General features: G+C 40.0%; 1 protein-coding gene and 1 long non-coding RNA gene across 17 annotated transcripts in view; one reads left to right on the top strand and one right to left on the bottom strand.

Annotated features, from left to right (window-relative positions):
- Positions 1-18,329, top strand: part of LOC126916161 (uncharacterized) — a 218,078-nt gene that overhangs the window by 59,478 nt on the left and 140,271 nt on the right. For 4 of the 5 annotated variants that reach the window (XR_007710500.1, XR_007710484.1, XR_007710502.1 and 1 more), the window contains exon 3: positions 1,465-1,536. This is a non-coding gene — a long non-coding RNA (uncharacterized LOC126916161). Of the gene's footprint in view, positions 1-1,464; positions 1,537-1,926; positions 2,120-18,329 lie in introns of those variants that run through there. The other variant, XR_007710509.1, reaches the window with a different exon arrangement.
- LOC126914319 (gamma-aminobutyric acid receptor subunit beta) overlaps positions 1-18,329 on the bottom strand; it is an 89,779-nt gene that overhangs the window by 51,837 nt on the left and 19,613 nt on the right. The window lies entirely within an intron of this gene.

The following is an 18,329-nucleotide window of genomic DNA, read 5'->3' as shown; positions in this document are numbered from 1 at the left end:
GTTTTCAACGAATAAATCTCTCTATCCCTACCTATTCAACTACGAAACAACGATGTGCGATTACGAATTCAAGCCCCGTATCTCGGCTTCGTCGAATTAACGGTACAACGAAACAGATGCTCGAACCTGGTTCGAAAATCCGGCCGCGTTTTCAGCGCGAATCCAACGTCGAGTTGACACTTTGACGCAGAAATGTATTACACTCAAGGGGTGGGGGGAGGAGGAGGAAGAGCAGGGGATGTTACGGTGCGGGGGGTTGCAGCCCGAGTTCGGGGCCGAGCGCGGCTTTCGATTTTTCCGGAGGAAATTAAGAGAGCGAAGATAAATGGAAAACCGTTCGCAAAACGGTTTACGTCATAGTTCGGTAGTTAGGATAGAAAAAGGGGGGAGAGGGTGAGAAGAGGCAAGGGGAATGCAGCATCCAGCAAAGCTTATCGACGCATCTGTGTGAGACTGTGTGCGCGAATTTGACGTCACCGGCCGCCCCTCTCGCCCTCGCTCCCTTTTCTCTACCCCGTCGGTGTGACGCCCTCTATGTGGGTTATGACGATAGCAGGGGATACGCGCTCGGTTAACCCCTTGGCTGTGTACGTATTTGGTTCAAGCTTGCGAAAACAGCCGCGTGCACGATGCGAAGGCATCCCCTGGCCAACTTTGCACGCATATAAATACAGGCACACCGTTACAAGGATAGACACACGCGCTGCCTTCAACCACCGTGTGCGTTAATTTCCCGTGCTCCTCCCTCGGCTATTTCTTTTTTTTTTTTCGTGTCCGTTCTCATTCCCTTCGTCCCTCTTGCGGCCTATTCTCTTTTCGCCCAGTCAGAGATCACTGATTCTCAACGAATCGTGATTTCACCGTGAAACAACGTAAAAGTTTGGAAAAGCGGGCGTGAACGTCGGTGGAAAGTTGCCCAACCCATAGGCTGTGTTTGCGCGTTTCGACAAAAGCCAGACGGCTGCCTCGCGACATAACGAATTAGAGAACTTTTAACATGGCCCGACGAGCAAGCCTGTTTTTTTTAAACGGGTTCACGCGGATCGTGAAATTTTTCGCCTATTCTTCTTATCCCGTTTCGAAGCGATGTTGTCAAGGTGGTCTGTAATTAAAGAACGCGGATTCGAGTAATTTAAATGCACTCGGAGGTGTGTGCTTCCGTTACTTTGAAAGACATAGCGAAACGCGACGAAGAAAACGGATCAAGGAAAATTCCTTGATCCACTCGACGTTTATCGTTTGTGAGCGAAGAAATCGTGGCATTGGCGAGTGGGCGTTCACGACAGAAGAGAAATCGGACGACAGCGACAGAGGCTTTCAGTTCTGGATCACTGAAAAACTTAATCTATTTGTTTCGCATGCGTCTAAATTTGTCTGTGTTCCTTTGTGTGATTGTTTGTGGGCTGAAACGAACGGTAGGTAGCGCTCGGTTAATCTTCCTTTCATCCGTGTTTCTTGTTTCAGGCCGGCTTAAGGAGAGGACCATCGCGGTGTGAGAGCGTCGTCGCTTTCGAGGCAACCACGTCCGGTATTTAGGTAAGCGACACTGTTGCGGGCGTCGACGGACGATAAGAAAGACGAAGAAGCCCTATTAGACGAGCGACCCTGGCGGCGCTTAAGTCGCTATCAGTCTTGTCTGTGTTCTCGTTTCATCCCCTCTTTTTGTCTTCGGCCATTATCGTCTGACTTCAAATTAACCCGAAAAAATAACATTTTCCAGCGGCGTCCCGTTGTGCGCCATCGTTTTCACTGAAAGACGGAACGTTTCAACGGAGGAAAACATTTGAAACGTGCTTTCCGCGCGAAAGTTCGTGTGTTTGGTTTGTAAATATGGGCGGAACGTCGACAGAGAAAAGACGAGAAAGAGCTTTCGAAACGGATTTTGCCGTCGTGGCGTTTCTTTAATTCGTTCGATGATACTTTCAGAATGTTCAGCTGGTGCCGTGCTTCATGTTATAGTTCATGGAATCGAACATCTGCCTCCAGTTACGTGTTGCAGCGTTAACGAACGCTTGAATCGACATTTCAATCGAAGTTTCTACCGACTCTCTTATTTGAAATTTTGATATTCTATAGATATAGATTTAAGACAAATGTTCTAAAGAGATTTTTAAAAATGTAGCGGTATTGGATATATTTTCCGAATTTTTAGTTTCGCGTATATTACGATGAATATTACGTTTAGTTGAATCGCTTGTTCGATTAACATTTCAAGCATTTTCGGAATATAAAAGAAGTAAAAATATTTATATGTTTGTAAATAATTGAAGAAATCCAAAGAAGCATTCTACGAGGATTTCTAAAAAATTCACGAGTGAATACTGCAGAGTTGGTACTGCAGATGTTTTCTGTATTCTTAATTTCCGTAACAAGATCATCGAATCCAACGTCCGAGTTTAAACGTCAATAACCGCTTGAGCTCGAATTTCCAGCACTTTAAGAACTAATTCCTTAAAATTCTTTCACTTAAAAATTTATAATTTTATAAATACGATAATCGGAGAGAAAAGATTGTAAGAAGAATTTGGGAAAAATTTGCAAACGAAATTACCACGGGTTTCTAAATTGTTTCTTCTCAGAATATCCGCGAATCTTAAGATCTCTGATAAAGCCAGCCGCAACGGAGCCTCGGGATTATTTCCCTAAAGGGCACGGTTTAGATCCGGAAGCTTCTAATAGATTCAATTGCAAACACCTGGCCCGTGAAAGTCTCAAGAATCTCATTTAGGTATTGGGTTTGCCGCAGGGATATTCTTGGGTTTCTTGTTAGGAAAGTGGAAGCATCGCTCTAACAACACCAAACAAGTTTTTTAATTATTGAAATACATATAGCGAGTCGTACTTCAGCAATTTTTTTCATCGTGAAACGCTGTTTTTAACGAAGAATCCGCAAGAATTATCTAACAACCCTACTATCATTTCCAAAGAATCTTCGCTCATTAAGCCATTGAAATCTCTGCCGTGCCACTCCTTTCTCCAAATCTTCTTCTACATTTAAACGAGAAACCACTTTTACGAAACTAACTCGTATGTCAGCGAAATTAGGAACGTTCTTTGCTACGAGAATCCCGTTTTATACCGCGTAAAACTACGAGGATAGCATCCGTTAGAAAAAGCCAGGGCGAAAAAATCCCGGAGCATCCCCTTCGACAAATCTCTCGACGTTGGACGATCGCTTGATCTCAATTTTGTTTCGCGTGAATTCGTCGGTTGTGTCCAGCCATACTAACGGTCCTGCTCGTCCGCATAGAAGGACGAACGACGGGGTTGTATACGTCAAACGATTGCCGCGATGTAACGAAGACGAGGACCAGAATGAGAACGAGGGCGAGGGTGAGGGCGAGGGTGAGACACGGCTCATTAAACGTCGACCTCCTCCCTCGGCAAACGGACCGACGGTACAAGAGCTACACGCTGGAAATTGTTGTGCAAATACGACTACATTTATCCTGCAGCCTCTTGGCAAGCGCATATATTATTCAACGAGGAATACTGCGCCTTTCTCTTTCTCTCCGTTCAATCTGACCCCCTCGCGCGCTTCGTTTATTTTATTCTCCATGCTTGGCATGCGCGTTTTAGACGACGAGTACGAGTCGAAAATCTCGACTCGAAGTCTCGAGAGTCTCTGGCCTGCTTACACCGTACCAGCGACGTTGGCAACGTCTTTCACGTTGGATCGTTTCAGGATCATGGTTCCAGATACGATCACGCGCATACGGGTCGACCGACTTATGTGTTTTACGATGGAATCCACGGGACGCTGGTTTGGCGCGTGATAAACGCGCGCGCATGCTATCAAACATAAAATTAAGATCGCGGAAAACGGGACGCGTTTGAGTCGTGTCGGTCCGTGTTTTGCTTTTTCCCCCTCTTGCACGACACGTCGTTCTTTTCCTACGGGATTTGCGTTAATCCTGCACTCTCAGACTTGGTTGCGCCATTCTATCTTACACACGTTAGATCTTCTTTTAATTTGCTATTTTCTCGAAACTCTTCTTCGTTTCTTTCTATTCGAGATACGATTGTAAATTGCGAAGTTTCTCGATTTATGATCGATTCTCTTTGTTGTCGACGAAACGAACGAAACGGATCGCAATTTTTATACCTGAACGAACTAGTTGGCTCGAAATCGAAATCGTACGCGATTACAAGCTCGTCAATGGGGATGACAGCCGGCTCTTTATCGCCATTCGTCGCACTCTTGACCGTGGCCGTGTTCGCAGTGATGGACGTAAATAACGAGACTGCGCCAGTCCACATGAATAAGAGAGATCGCAGATACGCAACGAGACAACAAAGACACTGTTCTTGCTGTCCTTATTGCTACTCGTTGGCCTTTTTAGCCGTGACGCGTTTCACGATCACGAACGCGAACGATTAACCAAGATCGAAGATACAACGGTCGTCGACAATGACTACAACAACAAGAACGACGGCCACGACGACAACGACACTCGGGGGCAACGCCGGGCCGGTTAGTCGGGAACTAACTTCTCATTGTCTTTATTGCAACTCCATGGTCGGCTTATCTGCGGGACACGCGATGTTCCCAAGAACTCTCGTAGATAAGAAGTTTTTCGTTCAAAACAGCAAAGAACATCTTCGTCGTGTTATTGCTATGATCATTGTTACGGCTGCTGCTTAAAAAATCTCGCATTGTCCGCGGAATACGGCAGAGAAAAAGAGTCCCCCTTATGGTTGAACCATTTTCGGTAGACACGTAATTGTCATAGTTTCCCCGCAGCGCGTTCCTTCGTCCTTTTCTTCGTTCTATGCGCAAAGTTTTCTTTTATTAATCTCTCTTGTTGCTTTATGCCCTCTGAATCCTGTATTCACGTCGATTTTCGATTCAATGGTGTGTTGATACTTTTATCATCGTACAAAAGCTTTCTCCGTTTCGATATTTATCGGAATATCCCTTGAAATTAAATTTCTCTTGGAACATCGTGAAAGGGGTGGAAATTCCGTTACGTCGAGGCTAGAGGCCAACGAGAAAGGATCTGCGGGGATCGAGAACGCGCGAAGAAAGTCGCCGGACGAATTTCAAGGAATAACTCTTCTATATCGCGGTGGTGGCGGTGGCGGAGGCGTAGGGGCCATCGGGGGTAGGTTTTCTCATAAAAGTTTCTCGGCCGAGTCGACGGCGCCGTCTCGTATTTCGCTGCAAGTAAATTCTCGTTGTCCTTATTACGATTCGTGGTCGGCTTATCCGGGGAGCACGCGATGTGCCTGGGAATTTAGATAAGCATCCCTTGGCCTAGACCGTACGAACGTCGGAATCGGAACTTGTACACGACTTCCACCTCTCTTCTGAAACCTTCTCTGCATCGTTTCTCAGCCAGGTCGACTCGTTTAAAGACGGCTATTAGACGGTGGGCCAAGGAACGGCTACTATGTATTTCTCGGGGTAGCTTTAAAAATGCATAGCTACCCCCTGCGGGCACGGCGTACGTGTCGTTCGACGATGAACCTAGTCGTTTTTCCGCGTTAAACGCGAATTACTATGTTGAGGAGTTACGTTGGTCATAGGATGTATCCCGCCGTGCGAATCGGTTTATAAACACGTCTGTTACTGATCCAATTTTCGTTATCCAAGTAGCGTTATATAAATAGTAATGCAATTCAATATTTACTTATAAATTTGAATGAAAATTAAGTATCCAAAATTCACTTCATAGAAAGATTCATTTCGTAGAATAGTACTCGTAAGATGTAAATGATCCATTCTTATTATACTTATGCATTCGAGCAGTTTATCAGCTGGCTTTGAAGCTCAGTATCAAAACTTTGATATTTCAATAGATCGAACTGCTTCCAATTGGTAATCGAATGGCGATAGTCGGAAACTTTTATCGAATTCTTGCAAGAAATTTGAGAAAATTATACCGAGTTATGGATAACGAACGGAATCCCCATAAATGTTAATCTCAATTTAAAAATAATACAGAGAAGCGATTCTAAATAAATGGTATATTTCTGGTAAGTGCTTCTAAACCGGTGTTCGATTTTGCCTGAAGGTATTTATAGGCGGTTTGAATTTGTTGCGCTTCGATTCCGATGTTTCTAAAACTACTGCTCCGCTTTTGGGAACGTTTGAAATATCTTGCGCCTTGTTACCTTTTGAGCAAATTTATACAACTGAACAAGTTGTTAGAAAGCGTCGAGAATTGTGAATCTTAATCCCCGAAATAAATGTATAGGAACACTTAGATTACACTTAGAATTGATATCAAAATAGTTTCAGATTTATTTGATATGTGATTTACAAGATATTCGTCGATACACATTTGCACGCGTCTCAGCACTCTCTTTGTCTCAGCGTCTTCTTTACCACACTACCAACGGAACAGTTGCATTCTTCTGTTTTACGAGACGCACATACTCCCGCACATTCATACTCTATATGTGTGTCACTACTACGCGGCTAATCTAGTGTAGTCATATCTCAATAGAAAGCAATGACTATATATCGCTATTGAGATGTGTATAATTTTGTGCGCTAGACTAGATTGGCCGCGTAGTAGTGACACGTATGTGAATATGAGTGTGTGGAAGTATGTGTGTGCGCGGCGTCTCGAAAAACAGATGAATGTAACTGTTCCATTTGCAGTGTGGTATGGAACATGGTGAGACAAAGAGAGTGTCGAGACACGTGCAAATGTATATCGACGAAGATCCTGGAAATCGTTTATTAAATAAATCTAAAACTATTTTAATATGAATTCTAAGCGTAACCTTAGGGTTCCTTTACTATTATTTCGGCAATTAAGATTCACAATTCACAACAATCGCGAACAAAAAAAAAAAAAAAAGAAAATGAAGATGGCACATAGAAAATAATAAAACTTCTGTTTCGTTCAATTTCGAAATGGTAGATTTGGATATTTTAATTATAAGAGAAGAGTACAAATAACAGAAAAGTACTCGGATCTGTGTCATATGCAGTGTACGTGTTGAAGCTACTAAAGGTCGCTTCTATGGCTCGTATAATTAACCAAGATCGATGATACTGAAGACGCGGGGCGACCAGCAATGTCGGTTCGATGAAACAATCTTTGATGATCGACGCTTCGATGTGGCGGGAACAGTGGGCCAGTTTGCCTTTCCGTCTTTGCTCGCTGCAAAGTTTGTTTGCTTTACGTAGGGTGGAAAGAGTAATTATCGTTCTCGCGAAGATTCAACAATCCGTTCCGTTTCTTTTCTCCGGAGCTGTTTGGAAATGACACCTGACGAACGTTTCTGTTACCAATCGTGCAAATATCTTGAACTCAATGATCCTCCCTTAGATTCTCTTAATTCAATATTTTCACGCGTATAGCGGGCAAAATCTTTCTATATAATTCAATTTACGTTTCTGATCAATTTACGGTGATTTAAATATAAAAACGCGATACTGTCTTGCAATTTCATATTTTTATAAACGTAACTAATGGAATAGAATCTAAATAGAGATATGTTCCGTCTAGCAAATAATAGGTACTTTATTTCCAAAACATTTTCCTGTTCGCGAAACAGCAACGAATCGTTTTCGTCGCGACAATTGGCGTTAACATCGCCAGTAGCAAGACATACGTTGCAGCCATAAAGAAATGTAGCGACACAGAACGAAAGCGTCTTCCTTATCGCTCGACATTTTAACGATAACACAAAATGCATCTTGCTTTACTGTACGTTCCGTAGACTGAACACCGGCATAGACGTATCGCCCCGTCTAACAGACTACGCTTACGTTTCTATGAAGCGACGACTCGTAAATAGCGGGCCATAATTTCGCTGATTCCTATAAAACTACTTGTCTAAATCGAAGTCAATTTCACCTGTGCGAAACGAACGCGAAAGAGGTACATTCCGGGCGTTCACAGCGATAACGACGCGAACAAGAAAGATCGTTCGAGTGTCGCCTGACCAACATAGGCTCGCAGCTCGATGCAACAACGATGGTGGGTGCAACGAGCACGCTGCAGGGCGTTTACCATTATCTAATGGACATGCCAGTCGAATGCAACGAGTCGTTATTCTTACGTCTTACACTGGTCCCTCGTAGCCAGCAGGGCGTAGCTCCGTTATTAAAGTCCAGCCTCGTTCACAGCTTGGAGACTATAACCGGCTAGATTAGCCAGCCGCCCGGTTCTTACGTTAGAAATGCCGGTCGACCGAGTTTATACAGTCGTTTACGCGTTTCACGCTGCTCCAAGGAAGCTAGATGAAACGCCATAAATCCAGGTTGTATCGTTTCACGCTTGGAAACCTTAAAATGCTTTTTCCTTTTTACGATGACAGGCATCGTTGCATGCCTCGATGCTTCTTGATCATTTTCACCGTTGAAGTTACGTTTCCAGTCTGTAATTTACAGACATAACGGGCTTGATGTAGTCAACAAGGGTGGAGAACGTTAGGTTCGTTTTGTAATTGTGTTGCGACGTAGATTTATGAGTAGTTCAGACGATATATGGTTGAGTGAAATATCGCGGAACTTGTGTCACGTTTCTGATGGCTTCGTTTGTAGCATTCGTCTTTGAGTTCTTTGAGTTATCGTCCGACGTCTGGATCAGTTCCCTCTGATTTCTTTATTCTACGAACGATAGGAAAGAGACGAAGAAAAATTGCATTTTATTTAGATATGCTAGTCGGTACTCGTCGGTATTTCTATTTATCACATCTGTGTCTTAAAAATAACGATCGGCGAATTGTGTGTTTGGAAACACAAAGGAAGCAATGATCTTATTAACAGCGACTGACTGTTTGTAAATCTTTCGTGATAATAATTCGTAACGCTCAATATACCCAGGAATTTTCTCGAGGGAAATACTCGACTTTGAAAGAACTGGTCGTATTTTTGAAATATCCTCGCCTTGAAATATCACGAATCGCAGTTGTTTAAAAGTTTGTTCGACAGGCATTAATCAGTTATCTGGCGGAGCATCTGCAAGCAAAGCTGTAAATTCTAAACACACGGCGAGCGGAATTTTATCAACGGCCGTGAGAACCAGGGTGCCGACTAACGATAAGTCTGGTCGATCGGTCCGTAGTTGTAATTATAGCGTGATTTAATGGTGTTGGAGATGCGCGGCCGGGCTTAGAAGAAGCAGGATAAAGGCGGACAACTGTTATCGACGATAATGACGTATGGGTCTTCGTAAAATAGAGCGTGCACGCGAAATCACGATGATTTTGACGGGAATTGGTAAAGCGTGAGCTCGCGATCGATAAGCAATAAGCAGTAAATCGGGACTGCGCCTCTCTTGCAGCATGCAAATCATCCGAGGGCCTCTAATAAGTGGCTACATAGCTAGAAAGGAGAAATTGCGCGATTTCGACCCGACGCGGGATTATGCATCGTATATACGTGCTACTGTAATCTTGGCAAATAACATTTTTCATTTCGGCTTCGGTTTTTGCCCGAAGAAATGCAGCTGTGGCACGCTATCATTTTTTCCCCTTCGCTCCGTTTTCTCTGATTCTCTATGTCGATAATATCGTTTCCAAGTTTTTCATTTCCTACGATCGTTCTTTAATGGCAACTTTAGCAGTTTTTGTTGCTACGTTGTTACGGTGGTAATTGGACTGTGAATTTTTATGCAAATTCGTATTTTTCTGTGTACGATCGAACAAACTAAAGCCGGAGATTTGTACTGCTAAGTACCATAAACACCCTCTGCGTATTACAGCCAAGGTTTTCTCGCATAGAAATTCACCAGTTAAAAATATCATTGAATTAGAAAGAATTAACAAGTTCTTTTCTAAAAGAGAATGATCAATTGATTTACGTATGCCATTAATGATATTAAATTGTATAAGAGACCTCAGCGTTTTATTTTAAATATTTCATACATTTTTGTATGTCACGTGTATATTTTAAATTCTGCGATCTAACGATAAATCATACGTCGATTACGAAGTTAATGAAATAATTACGAACGATATCGTATTGTCAGGAAACGATTCGATTTTTCAGCGTAGTTTACGTAGTTTTAAAAATATTTCATACAACATATAGTATATAATCCTAAAAGATTGCGTATAATGACTTGTTAGAGAATTTCCAAGTTTCCGTTATATCGCAGCTAGCCGCGTGTTTCCACGAACAGAACACGGTCGTTCCGTGTAATACTTAATTAACTAATACACACGTTGTTTCTTCGCCCGCGTGAATGAATATTAATTAACGAGCGTTCCTCGGTTATTTGTGGAACACGACCACACAACCATAGCCCCCGATGCATCGATGCACAGTGTTCGTTCGCGGCGTCGCGTCGTCGAAACCCGTCTTACAAAGTTCGAACGATTTGCGAACTGCAGTTCCACGCGAATGGCGTACCAAGACCTTGTCATAAAGTTACGCTTTATCGTGTTTCCCCTGACATGAACGCGGCTTACTTCGATCTGCCAATCACGAGTTCGGCTCCTGGAAACGCGAAGCTACCCGCGTTCGTGCCAGGATGTACAAAATGAAATCGACTCGAACGATCGTTCAGCCTTGCCTTCGTTTTCACGCGCTGGACGAACAGCCAAACTTCCGTCGTTTCTTCTCAAATTGGTTCCATTCTTCTTGATACGATATCAGACTAGAAAGAATGCCGTCGTTCTTATTACGTTTTGCTAAAATATTCAAATGTCGTTAATTTGTTCGTAGTCGATATTCTGCGCTATTTAATTCAGACAAATTATCAATTAAATACAGTTTAATAATACACGAGATAGGTAAGCGATCGTCAATTAAATCGATTGCATAAATGATGAATACGTTACAACTTTGATTATCCGAATCAATCGTGGCACAATTGCGTTTTCATACGAGGACAGACCATTTGTTTCAAACTATTTTATAAATATCGTTTTGCGAAGAGAAACGAAAGCCGTTGGATAAAAATTGTGCTAATTTATTTCGCTTTCTATTCTCGTTTTCTAATTTTTCTTGTAGAGGACCATTTGCAAATTTTTCGCTAATCGATGTTCCGATAATCGATCGTTCCGTTAATCTGATAATCGAGGTGTTACTGTATATTTGCTTTCTTTAAAACTATTTCTAATTTTAATACGTTATGATTTTCGTGTAAAAGAAATAGTTGAGAATTGACAAAAAAAGGATATTTTCTTATGGTCTAAAAATAATCTCAATTTTGAAGGAAATTAACGCAAGAAAATACTCGAAGAAGTAACAAAAGAGAATTATAAAACGACTTGATCGCGAAGTAGCGCGAAAGCTTCGTTCTATAGTGACATGGAAACGTTTGTAATTTATTTCTGTCGTTCCCGATAGGGCAGGTCAAGTGTAGAGAAGAAAAGGCAAAGCGGTGTGTATCAGGCCACTTCCGATAAGCATAGCCCCGCAATTGCCAGCAGCTTACCTATATGGTTGTTCTAACACGCAATGAAGATCTGCGTTCACGATAACGGCCACTTTAGATTCGCTTTTGCCTATTCCTTCTCTATTCAGCTATCCTCCATTCGTTATATTACACATCGACAGGGCTATCGTGCGGTCTTAATTTCGCCATAGGAACATTGTCAGTCTATGTCCATTCGGTCTTTAACGTTGATCTCTTTAGGTTATAGCGTATAACACTAACGGCCGTGTATAATTCGTGTGTATCACGTTACATTTCCATAGTGGCACATAAATTTTTTTTATTTCTGGAATATGTGCCACTAGGATTCCAAGACGTTCTAGAAACTTGTAGAAGGTTATTTTACAGCCTGAAATACTTTTTCCACACCTTTTTCTGTAAAACCTTTACTTCCCCACCTGTTCTGATTTTTCCTACTTTTTTCTTTTTTACAGCGTCGCTTATTATTTTCATTGCCAGTATTTCTTCCCTTTTATTTTCCTTTTCTAATGTTTCTTCGTCGCTATAAAAACAGCATAATGAAACATAATTTCAGCAGTAAAAATTGTTGAAATTTTTTTCCCGATGCCCTTGTCATGTCCGTTTTATCGCCGGAATTATTTTTTCTTCAGGGGGTTGATGTTCCATCTTGCTAGAACTCCCACTATCCCCTCTGCGGTAAGATTGCTTGCCTGTTTTTATACAAGTCTCAATTTCATCACGGTAGAGTGTGCCATAAGAAGCTATTGCCGACGTGAAACCCCCAGAGTGATAGATTATTTCCTACCACTAATTCGGGATGGCTGTTGTTCGCGGAAGTAGTTAGAGCTGGTAGGGAATCCCTAAAAACATCGGCAGTAGTTAGGTAGTCGTATAGGCCGACTTGAAGCAGAATTCGAGAGAACGACTACTGATGACAGCGTGGGTGAACACTGTCTGTCGTAGGTATTCAATCAAGAGGCATTCTTCTAAAGTCGTTTCAAATATTCTAGTATTTGTAAGGGTTGAAAGAAGATTTATTAGATTTATTAAGGTTAATCAGAATCGTGAAAAATATGTAGTTTTATCCATTATTTCGTAAAGTCTGACGATCGATGCTTCTCTTCTCGTCTCTCCTGACAAGTCGATTAATTTTCAATAACGCACACATGAAAGAACGCTTTTTATGAACACTTTAATGAACGCGTACATCGATTGACGTTCTATGCGAACCAATCGCATTGGAATGTGTAAATACGATACAAAGGTATCTCAAATGTTCGATATGTAAATCGGATAATATTAAATAAACGATGTAAAAATAACATCTTGATTAATTTTCATCAAACATCGTTGTAATGTAACGGTAAAGCATTAATTGCAAATCCTAGTTCACGATCGATCATCGTACGTATGTAGATGATGTTTATGTAAATTGTTTCATATTTTTTAACGACATAACAAACGCTGGTAAGTAGAAAAAATATAGCGAAATCATAAAATCATGTAGCAGTATGTACGTTGTACATATGTTTAATCGTTTCAGTGAGTAAATTGACAGATGATTGATTGATTGCGAAGATTATAGCCGAAAATTTCAGCGAGGGATGCACGAAGTACATTTAGCCTTAGCTCGTTTATATCGAAAGGGACGGAATACTGTAATCGGCTACATGTTACTGCATTAATCAGTATCACTAGTTGATACTTTAATTTACAATTCCATTATGTCAAGGTGATTCAATTTTGGATGATTCCTGTCCATTGTAGAATGGCGATTCTTGTCTGAATATTGTCTTGCGCGGATGTATCTAGAATGAAATTAATTCTTTTTCATCAGATACGCGGACATACTCATTCTTCTTCCTTGCATATTAAAGTACCGTGTTTCATTCTGTCGCTATGAATATTACAATACCATAACTCTTTCCCACCATCTGTTCGCTATTATCCTTTTATTATTTCATACATCAACTAAATTCACGCACGCACGCATAACCATGATTCTAAAATAGAATTCTAAATTATTTCCCGTGATATATGCTTGTTCCTTATCTTTCGTTCGCATTTATAACAATCTTCTAGCTCGTAAGGTACGTATGCTCAAGTTATCAAGTTATCTTTCAATTTATCTTGTTCCAAAGTCATAATTTAAAACGGAGAAGAATCTTTTTCTTATTCATTGTACCGGATAATTTCGCTTTAACCAGGATCTTCCTTCTCTCGAAATTAAGGTCCACATTAATAAACAACGCGTTCGCTACCTTCTATCCTCGAAGATTACCTTCTCCTGCACAGTGACGTATTTTTCGTGTCATATACCTTAAAATGGACATACTGTACGAATCTCTTCCGGTCTATTCACTCGCTTTGATAATTACACCTTGATTAAACTTTCCCTCCTCTTCCAACAAATATATCGCGTATCTACTATATTACGAGTACAGTATGTATTCGTGTAAATATGAGAAATTTCTATCTCTAAGATACTAATATTATTCGTGACAAAAGTTAATAGATTCCGTACCGTGGCTACAAAAGCTATGCGCACATGCCCTTATTTCTCTATTCCCTATTTTAATGAAGCGCTTCTTTATCAGATTCTACGTTTCAATTCCACAGCGTCGAATCTGTATATTCGTATGAAAGCACTGTCAAATGATACGAAATTTAATTCACTATAATATAAGATTTGATTAATTACCACGTAAATATTATAACAAACACAGTGCTGTGCAAACGCTTTCCGTAGCCGCTCTATGTAACCGCGATATTTTCCCGATAAAAGTAAACGTTAATATTATATAAAAAAAAAAAAAAAAAAAAATACTTGCGTATTTTCGCCAATTGCCAAAATTATATTATTTTTAGTAAGATGATCCCATTCGTTCTTTTGACTGACTCCACGATATTAGTGTTAAATGGTTAATACCGAAATTCTGGAACACCAGAAAATTAACTCTATCGTCGTCACCGATGGAAAACGTTGCTCAAAATTCGGTCTTGTTTTACCGTTAGGCAAAATCGGCTGGGTACGAGTAATTACAGGCGAAATCCTGAGTTCTGCCTTTATAATCGGCAGCTTGGTAATCCTCGTCCAATCGTTGAGCATCGATCAAGGAGCGTCGGCCGAACTGGCGGCCGCTGGAAATCGCGCATAGGAATTGCGATCGACGCGGCTGGTAATGCACTTTCCGATAATGCTGCCGCCGATGTAATCGCGCACCTCGTGCTTCCGTCTACTACGGCTAACCAACACGGACCACTGTATGCACCGGTTGTTGTTCGTCGATGTGTCGGGATAGAGTAAGAGAGAAAGAGAAAGAGAGAGAGAGGGAGGGAGTGAGAAAGGGGAAAGAGACAGAATGGATCCTCTCCAACGTGCAGAAGCGACCGGCTGCCGGATTACTTTGATTTCACTGTTCCTAGCTGCCGTCCGCGCGAACTCGTTCTCCGGTTAGCTGACGTGGATGAGGAATTAACCGCGTTACACAAGCCTCGGACAGTCGATGAAAATGGCTTTTAGTTACCGGGCCGGATTTTACTTCTCTCTTACCCTGGCCGTTGCTCGTTAGTGTTTAGCAATTTTCCAACGATATTTGATGGATTTTTTTTTTATGGACGACATTTATTTTCTGATGGCTGTATGACCGAGAACGATTTGGATTTGTTCCTGTACCCTGGAGAATTTGGATTCGTTTTTTGTTAGAATTTTTGTTTATTTTCAGCGGAGTTTTTGATGCAGGTTTAAATGAAACAGATACGAATTTTTGTTTCGACTGATTAGCAAAAGGACATCGTTATTTTTATATGTTGGAAAGATTTAGTTTTTTTTTTTTTTTTTTTTTTTTTTTTTTTTTTTTTTTTTTTTTTTGGAAGCGTTCGTTTAGTTGTCGGGGATTTTTTCATAGTTTGGTTTAGAATTTTAGATTTTTACTGAAAGGATGTTTCCCCAATTTTAGGGGATGTTTTGGTAGACATTTGACAGTCTCGATTCGAGTAGACTCGATATTTTGTTTTAACGATTTTATTTAACGATAGTTTGTTTTGTATTAACCAATTAGATAACTTGTCTTACCTAAATTTTCAAGTACTTAAATTCTATTTAGTAATTGTATTAATGAATCCAAAGGTCGTGAAAAAGACTTTGCGATACTAAGATCAATTTCGCAATCTTTTGCTCTTTCGATTTCTGCAGTATAATGATTTATGATTTCTCCGATCATTGGTGACATATTTCTTATTGATTATTCTTAAATTTCGCTTAAGATTCAACAAAAGTAAATTACATTTTGTATAATACAATAATTTCATACTTCATACGTTTGTAAATTATAACAAATTAATTCCATGCAATTTTAGTCAAGAATTAGCACATAAACGTACAACTGTTCTCTACTTTTAACCTCATATTTCTTCAAATTGTTTGAACCTTTTAATCCATGAGTTTGAATAACTTACACGTTACAGTTAGTTATATAAATAGGTGTCTTTCATTGGTCGTAATTGATTACTCGGGAAGATTATGCATAGGAGGGAACGTTAGGGACATTAAATATTTAGATCGATCAACAGTAACACAGAAGTGCAAAGTATGTTGACACAGCATGATCGCATCGACTTGCTGTTTGTAGTTATTCGCGTAATGTACGAAGCGTTATCGTGCAAATTTAAGTGCAGATATAGTATGACAGCTCCGCAGGATCATAAGTTCCGTCTCACATACAGAAACGAATTTCAACATTGTTCGTGCGGATTTTCGTTCGAATTATCGTCGCTGTCAATTAGTACGGATTAACGACAATTTTCTCCGTTATTACTTCCATATACTTCCATATTATTTTCAACGGTCGCATCGTTCTATCCCAAGTCGAAACGTCAAGGATTGTCGCTTCTCTTAATTAACTCGAACGAATTTCATCGTGAAAATGATCATATATAATTTAATGCGGAACTGGAAACATGCAAAAACCTGTTTAAATGTTATTTATTATTTTTGCCATACAAGGTATACACTGTTTAAATAACTGCGAAAGTATATAAAACCAATTAAATTGTTATGAAAACTTTGTATTTTGATCGATTGCAAGAAGTAAGCTAAAACAACTAGTGTTATATTTACTATCTTTAGACGAAATGCGGAGAGCGTAGCTGTAAAATTTTATGGCAAATTTCTAGAAATTAATTGACTAACAACGATTATCTTCCTTGGCTAGCCGTAATTGGTTAGGATAGTACTTTGCATACGCGTTAAAATCTATTTCCTTAATTCGTGAATGGAAATTTCAACAAAGTACTCTCGAAAAATTGGATGTTTTTTACCATTTTAACGAACGATCTATATCGTAATTAGCGTCTGAGCTGTTTGTGATTACATCCCTTAATTCTTGCGTTATTCGTTCACAATTCTTAGAAAGAGATTAAAAACGTATTCGGATCACCAACATGTCTTTCAAACAGCCCATTAGGCTAGACGTATGTGGCAAAGGAAAGCAATTCGTACGAAGACAAATACGCTAAACGAAAGATAAAAATGCGATACCAAATCGTGAAGAAAACCAGAAAATTAAATTACATATATATTTATTATTATTCTAATTTGCTCCACGATTTGATCGTATTTTTATCTTTTGTTTAGCGTATTTATCCTCGTACGAATCGTTTTCCTTTGCCACATACGTTGATCCTAATGGGGTGTTTAAAAGACATAATAATAATAATAATAATAATACATATATATCTTCAAAAACAAAACCTACTGCGAATGGTTAATTCGCGACGCACACGAATACAGAATTTCGCGAATACTCTCGGGGCCATCTCAGCAGCAACGTGCAAAAACTACCGATTCCCGGATTAATCCAGGACGTGTCCGACACGAAGCTCGGCTATCCAACGAGACTAGACGAGGAATTAACAACGTTACGCAAAACTCGAGGAGAACGAGCTTCGGCCGGACACAGATTTCATCCGAGTTTCATGAAGTTGGTAATTTAATGGCCGAAACTTTCGAATTATCCGACGCATCTAAATCTCCGCGTTTCGTCATATACACATCTGCTTCCCTACCTCCTTCAACGAGAATCGTCGGAAACGTTTATCCGATTTTTATAACGCTTTTTTTTATGGTATTTTAAATGCTTTCGTTTATCGCTGGAATCTGAAGATATTTCGAGTACTTGGTTATCCACTCGATTGAGACCCGAGTACTCGATAAGTTCTTACTATTTGGATACTCCGTAGAACTCCGTCTATCTAAACTCCATTTATTGGAGCGAAATTTTCGTTAATGCTCGATTAGCAGAACTTTTGCTGTTTGGATTCACTTATCTGCACGCGACCTCTTATTACATGTACGGAAGAAAAATAATAGGTAATGAGGAAAATTGGTGAGGTATTATATACGTACTATATTATGAACTTTAATTATACATATAAGCTGCTTATCCTTCGACAAGTTTCGGTAAATAGAGTTTTACTATATTCCAGATTTTATACAGCGGCCCCAAAAGTATTTGTACATAGCCTTGTTTTCCAACGAAGCGTTTTTACGAGCTTCTACTTTGATTTTGCTTCCACGTCAAATTTTTCTAAGATTTAATGCAATTGGATGCAAGTAATTAATACATAGATGCCATAATAAATACAATGGTGCGCAAATACTTTCTGTAGCGACTGTATATGTGACATAGCGTACTGAAGAAACACCAATCTTCAATTTGAAGCTGATTTAACAGGACCAGAAAGCAAACGAGTTAGAGTACAAGTGAGTCCCGTACAACACTAAATTCGTAAAAGGTGAAACGTATAGCGCCTGCAAAAAGTATTGGCAACAACGTTGTATCTATTGCAGTATTTACAGACTAATTGATCAAGTTCAAGTATACGAATCTTCGTATCATTTGGTAGTACTTTCACGTGGTTACGAGAATTAATATTATGAAAATGAAATGCGAAGTCCGATGAAAGAACGTTTCAATGGAAAATGAGAATATTTACAAATATTTTCAGCAATCACTGTAT

Source organism: Bombus affinis, chromosome 1, assembly GCF_024516045.1.
Source record: "Bombus affinis isolate iyBomAffi1 chromosome 1, iyBomAffi1.2, whole genome shotgun sequence".
In the NCBI taxonomy this organism is placed as follows: domain Eukaryota; kingdom Metazoa; phylum Arthropoda; class Insecta; order Hymenoptera; family Apidae; genus Bombus; species Bombus affinis.
The sequence above is the reverse complement of the archived record's forward strand: the minus strand, read 5'-3'. Positions and strand labels throughout refer to the sequence as shown.